Consider the following 7,200-nt stretch of genomic DNA (forward strand, 5'->3'; position numbering starts at 1 on the left):
AAAATAGGACACAACTAGGAAACACCAACAAGCACACTAGAATCATCACTAACAGCTGCACCAACACAACTTATCAAATCTTCATCGATCAACATCTAAACCTGAAAAACAGTCAAATAGCAACAACTCTAATGAAGAAAGATAACTTGTGGAGAACCAAATCATGAACCATCTGAAATGAAGATACACAAGACCATCCCAAACAATATCCCAAAATCTCAGCTCAAGATCTGATCACATTGGAATATACCAGAGGAAATACTAAACTCTGAAAAGCACTAATCAGAAATACAAACTGCAAAACCGAATCATATGATATGATCAATTAAGCTTCCAAGATCACCAAAACTAATATAGAAGAATATAATGATACTATAAATACTCCATACACCAAACCAAAATCCCAATAAACCAATCTGCAGTCACTAGAGCAAGAATATGTTGACATCAATGACAACAACATATCCTAGTAGCAACAATGTCCAACAATCTTCCCCTTTGGCATTGATTAAAACATATGAATGTGAAAAAGAATCAATACAAAGAAAGAAAACATCTCCAACAGATTCCCCCTAAGATCAAGTAGATAAAATAGTTTCTCACATGCTTCTCTCCCCCTTTAACAACAATGCCAAAGATCTCAAAATAGAAAACCAAACTCTCCCCCTTAGATAAACAAATCATGATTCTCTCACCCATAAATAGATAATTAATCCAATAGACTACTCTGAATAAAAGGAATAAGACTGTAAAGTCCACCGGATTGATGCAACTTAATGCATCTAGTTCGCATCAGGAGTGGTGGATACCCCTAACTTGTCTCTCAAATAGACAAATGTATCTATAGGCAAAGGCTTAGTAAAAATATCAGCAATATGTTCCTTTGTAGAAACATATTTCAACTTCACTTCCTCTCCACTGACTTTTTCTGTCAAGTAATGATATTTAATTGACACGTGTTTATTTTTTGAATGTTGGACTGGATTCTTTGACATATTAGTAGCACTAGAATTATCACAATATATGATAGTAGGCTCATCATAGATAACTCTAATATCCTTCAATATTTTCTTCATCCAAACTACCTGAGTGCAGCTACCAATAACAATAATGTACTCAGCTTCAACAATAGATAAGAACACAAAATCCTATTTCTTGCTCATGAAACCAATTTCTTACCTAAAAAGAAAGCACAATAGGAGGTACTCTTCTAGTCATCAACATCACCAGCCCAATCAACATTAGTGTAAGAACATAACATTAAAATCATCATTCCTCAGATACCACAAACCATAATCCACAGTCCCCTTTAAGTATCTAAATATTCTCTTTACAGTAGTGATATGACTCTCTTTTGGATCATCTTGATATCTAGTAGCCATGCACACAAAATACATAATGTCTGGTCTATTTTGAGTAAGATATAGTGGTCAACCAACCATAGATCTATACAAACTTTGATTAGCTTTCCAAAATTCATCATTCTTAAAAAATTTCAAGCCAATCACCATAGGAGTTCGAACTAGTTTGGAGTCATCTAACCCAAACTTCTTCAGCAATTCCTTCACACATTTAGTTTGAGATATAAAAATACCTTTTCCAGTCCATGAAGTTGCAAACCTAAGAAAAATTTCATCTCTCCTATCATAGACATCTCAATTTCTTTTTGCATATCACTCGTAAACTCCATACTCAAGTCATCATCTCCTAAAAATATAATATCATCAACAAAGACTTCAACAATCAAGATGTTATCATTCTCAATCTTAAAATATAAATTATTGTCAACAATCCCTTTATTAAATCCTAATTTCAGAAAATACTTATCCAAACTAGCATACCAAGCTCTAGGGGCTTGTTTCAATCCATAAAGAGCTTACATACCATATTTCCATCATCTGATAATAAAAATCCATCAGGTTGCTCAATGTAGAATTCTTCCTCAAGATCACCATTCATAAAAGCTGACTTGGCATCCATCTAATACACCTTGAAATATTTACAAGAAACATATGCAAGCAACATTCTAACAACTTCAAATCTGGTTGCTAGAGAAAAAATTTCCTTGTAATCAATTCCTTTTTTTTGTGAATATCCTTTGCATACCAATCTTGCTTTACTTATGACAACTTCATCGATCTCATTTAATTTGTCCCTAAATACCCATTTAGTACTAATCATATTCTTATCTTTAGGTCTAGGCACAAGTTCTCATGTGTTATTCTTTTCAATCTGATCTAATTCTTCTTTTGTAGCTCTCATCCAATTTTCATCTTTGCAAGCCTCAACATCTTCTTAGGTTCAACTTAAGAAATCAAACATACCTCTTTAGTAGCTAGCCTTCTTCTAGTCATCACACCTTTATTTTTATCTCCAATAATCTAATTTTCTAAATGATTCAATTTTACATACCTCGGATTCTTCTGATTGTTCTAATTTTCAGGTTCCTGCACCTCTCCACCTGCAACAACAACATCTGTATTAACTATCTCTACTAGACCGTTCTTCTTCAATTCTTCAGTCTGAATAGGATTCAAAACAATGTGCTGACCATCATCATATCCAGAAGCTCTGATTTATTTTCCAAGGTTCTCATCTACCTTCACATTTGCATTTTCCACTATCTTTATGAGTCTCTTATTGTAGCACCGATAGGCTTTGCTCTTTGTTGAATATCCCAAGAAAATTCCTTCATCACTTCTTGCATCAAACTTTCCTATGTCGTCATCTCTCTTGATATAACATTTGTTACCAAATATTCTGAAATATCTCATAGTAGGAACATGACAAAACCATAGCTCATAAGGAGTCCTACTAGTATCACTTTTGATATGAACTCGGTTAAATGTGTAAATAGCAGTGCTAATAGCTTCTCTCCGATAGATCTTCAGAACATTCCCTTCAATCAGCATAGGCCTTGCAGCATCCAAGACAATTTTGTTCTCCTTTTCAATAACTCCATTCTATTGAGGGGTTCTTGGAGCACATAATTCTGGGTGAACTCACAATACTGGTTCCCACTTTTTGACCAGCTTTGACACTTAGATGAACATTTTGAAAAAAACCTTCACTTTCCGACACCTATAACTTTTAAACTGTTAAGAATTTTAAGATGATGTAAACTAGTGATTTGTAACATCTTGTTTGTAGATTCTAAATATATTTTTTTCATATTTTTTTGAATAAAAATTTATTGATTTTTCCATCTCCCTCGAGAAGTAGTTTTTTTAATAGGAAACAACATTTTTAAGAGTGATGTGCATCCTGAAGCGCATAATTTTTTTTGTATAAATGATAAAAAACTAAATTGTTTTGAATTTTGGTTTGTAACATGAATACCTAGGACATGTAGTTGGTTTGATAGTGATATGTTGAATATTTTTTATTTTATTTAGTTTTGAACTCTGACTAATTATAATTTAGATATAGGTGTACGTTTGAATACATAACTTATTCTATATATAACAAAATTCAATTTTATTTTTTTTGTTAGAAATAAGACATCAATATCTAGGGCATATATATTTTTCAAAGTTTTTTTGAACTAGTTTACTATTTTTCCCAATGCATTGAACAAAGAAGTTCATGTTTGATAAAAAACCTACATTCATAAAAAATAAAACAAAAATATATTAATTAAATTAAATATATTAAAAATTATACTATTTGGAAAGCTTATAATAAGGACTAAATACATAAAAAAAATAAAAAATTCTAAATGAATTCATTTGACTCCACAAGAACTAACGTAAAATTGGGTTTTTATCAGCAATTGATAGATGCAAAGGAGACTCCATTGCAAGTATGATTTACAAGTAGAGAGGTTCTAAGCAAGAAATTTTTATCTAAGAGCCTTTGATCTAACTCTCTTCAATTAATTAGTTCAAATGGGACCTCTTAAAGGTTAAATCATTATATTTTTAAAAAAATATATGATTTTAGCAAAAATTAGGATGTACCAAAAAGTGGGAACCAATATTGTGAGTTCATCCTTATCTTCTAATCCCATGCTTCTCATAGAATGAATCAAACTCACTGAAATAAAATTATTCTCTCGTGTTAGATCTCAAATATTTCACATTCAATCCTCACTCAATCTCAACCTTAGCTTTCAATATCTTGAATTTGTCTAATGCTTCATATTTCTCCTTCAAAAAGACAACCCACATCATCCTGGAATAATCATCAATTAGAAACATAAAATACCTATCACCCTGCACTCTTCTAAGATTTGTAGGTCCACATAGGTCAGTATGCACAAGATCTAGCAATCCATCAGATGTATATTGTTTTCTCTTGAAAGAAATTCTTATTTGCTTACCTAATTGACATTCCTTACATACCATATTAGAAGGCTTAACAATATTAGGTAGATCTCTAACAACTTGTGTAGAAGTGATCTTAATCATTGAATCAAAATTAACATGACATATTCTCCTATGCCACAACCAACTTTCATCAATCTAACCAATCAGACAAATTTTCTCACCAACATTCAAATGAAAGATGTTACCTTTAGTCTTAGTGCCAGATGCAATCTCTATACTAGAGGCATTTAGGATTTTGCATTTACCATTATTGAATTGTATATGATAGCCTTTGTCCACCATTTTCCCAACACTCAAAGGATTATGCTTCAAACCTTCAACATACAAGACATCATTAGTGTCATGCTTACCATTAAATTAAATATAACCTCTACCACGGATCACACATGCTTTTTCATCTTCAAATCTCACTATTCCACCATCATACCTTTCCATACTCACAAATTTTCTTTTATCACCACTCATATGATTTGAACAACCATTGTCAATTACCCATTCATCTTTTTCTTAAACTTTAGCAACCAAAGCTTTCTCCTCAATAGTGCAGCTAGTGAAATCAACGGGTACCGGTCCATCTTCTTTAATGGCAAGAAACACAACTTCATCTCCTTTAGCTTTTTCATCTGTAACACCTTCATCAGCAGCATAATAGCAATTCTTCTAATTCTTATACTTCCAGTTAGACTTGTAAGGCTTATCATACTTCTCATTCTTCTCATATCTACCATTCCTCTCATGCTTATCAAATTTATCATGCATGTCATACTTAGCCATTATCTCTTGGCATGTAGAAGCAAAATGTCCTACCTTATTGCAAGAGAAACATTTCAAGTGAAATTTTCCATCATACTTACCAGATCCCTTAGGCAATCTCTGGGCAATCAATGCTTCAAGCTTATCCAGTTCTCTTTCTTACTCTTCCATCTTTCTCCTTTCTCTTTCATATCTAGATATTCTACATTCATCGGGATCATACTTCTTTCTTGATAGATATGCTCTAGATTTTGTCTCAAACTTTCCATGTCATTCCATAAATTCTCTCATCTCAAATGCAACAATCTTTCCAACCAACATATCTCTTGTTATTTTAGTCACACTTCAGATTTCATCAATAACATCTACCTTGTGTTTATAAGTAGTAGGCAAAGATCTTAACACCTTAGAAACAATTTCATCTTTTACAAGGGTTCCACTGACACATCTGATACCTAGGACAAGATCATTCACCTTACCCATAAAGTTTTTTATATTCTCATCTTCTCCCATCTTCAACATCTCATATTTTCCTTTGAAACTCTGCAAATTAGAAAAATTGACTTGTTTATCTCCTTCATACAGAGTTTCAAGCTTCTCTGAGCTCTCATGTGATAAACCTAGAGGATCTAGTTAATACTGAGAGGGGGGTGAATCAGTATTAACAAAAACTAAAACTTTCAACACCAAAATAGACTTATCTCAAATCTAAAAATATTCAACACTTAAACCAAATCTTCGTAATAGATTTCCTTATCAGATCTAGATAATTATTTCCTGTTACGCAAACTTATTAATCAAATCAACCATCAATTCAATATTAGATCAACAAACATAGTTGCCAACTTATTAACTGATCATAATGCTTCATCAATCATATAATCATCATTATTGGTAACCACTTTAAGATCTCTGATAAACAAACATAATCTATCTTTATAGGTTATCAGAAACAAAAAATGCACATTACAAGAAAAGCATACCAGACATGAATACCATATTTTTCACGTGGAAACCCAAATAGGGAAAAACCACGATGGGAATTGGTACCCAAAAATATTTTGTACTCTTTCGGAATGGACACAGTTAGAAGCCAAGCCTGGTTAGAAGCTTACAATGATGCCTTGTTAGGAGTAGACCCTGTTAGGAGTCATGCAATTAAGGGATTTACCTCAGCCCTGTTAACAAGCTTTGATCTATTAAGATCAACCTCGCAAGAGGATTTAGAACTCAGATATTGAGTCACCCTATTAGGGGATTTGACAATGTGACTCCTATTAGGACCTACCTGGTTAAAGGATTTTAGCTGCTATAATTGCTAGAGAACAAAAGTGAATGATCTGTGTATAGCCCTCTACTGCTTGCTTGATCAGATTCAATTAAGTTCTAAGTATGCATCTCTCTAGTAGATCTTCTCACACACACTAGTTCAGCTTCTCACAGTTCTCAAAATCACCGACACTACAAAACATTAACCTTACCGATATAAATAACTTTTACAACTAGTTTGGCATCAAAACCCTAATACTTACTACATAAATCATCACAAATCTTTATAACTCATTGCAGATCATCATAGGGAACATTACAATCAATCAAAAATCAATATCAATAGTTGAATGATCATAAATCGTCGCAGCAAGTCTATCTAGGAGAAATTCAAACCCTTAGCACATTCCACTAAGCACTTTGTACACTCCCAAGAAATTTGTTCTCCAAACATGCCAAAACATCTTTCAAACTAATCACATGGTTTGTGTCGCGATATCATCAACACCTGAACTTGATGTAGATCACCGCCAAACCAAAAACCATTACCGATTAAGAGAATTCTTTACCGGTCCTTAAACCCTTCTTAAACCCTAGAAAAACTTAATCAAAAATTCAAAACATGCCTTTGAATAACCATCGTCGGATGCGTTTCTGGTTAAATACTCAAATCTATCATAAAATCTTATGTATCAACCCACAAATCACCAAACATCACCAATCACCCAATTCCATCAAAAATTATCTATTTTACTAGCTAAGGTCCTAATTCGCAATCTTTCTAGTAAACTCTATCAAACTATCAAACTCTTACTCTAGTAGACCAAATCACTTACCCAACAAGTGAATC

The sequence above is a fragment of the Cryptomeria japonica genome, chromosome 5 (genome assembly GCF_030272615.1).
Source record: "Cryptomeria japonica chromosome 5, Sugi_1.0, whole genome shotgun sequence".
Classification (NCBI taxonomy): domain Eukaryota; kingdom Viridiplantae; phylum Streptophyta; class Pinopsida; order Cupressales; family Cupressaceae; genus Cryptomeria; species Cryptomeria japonica.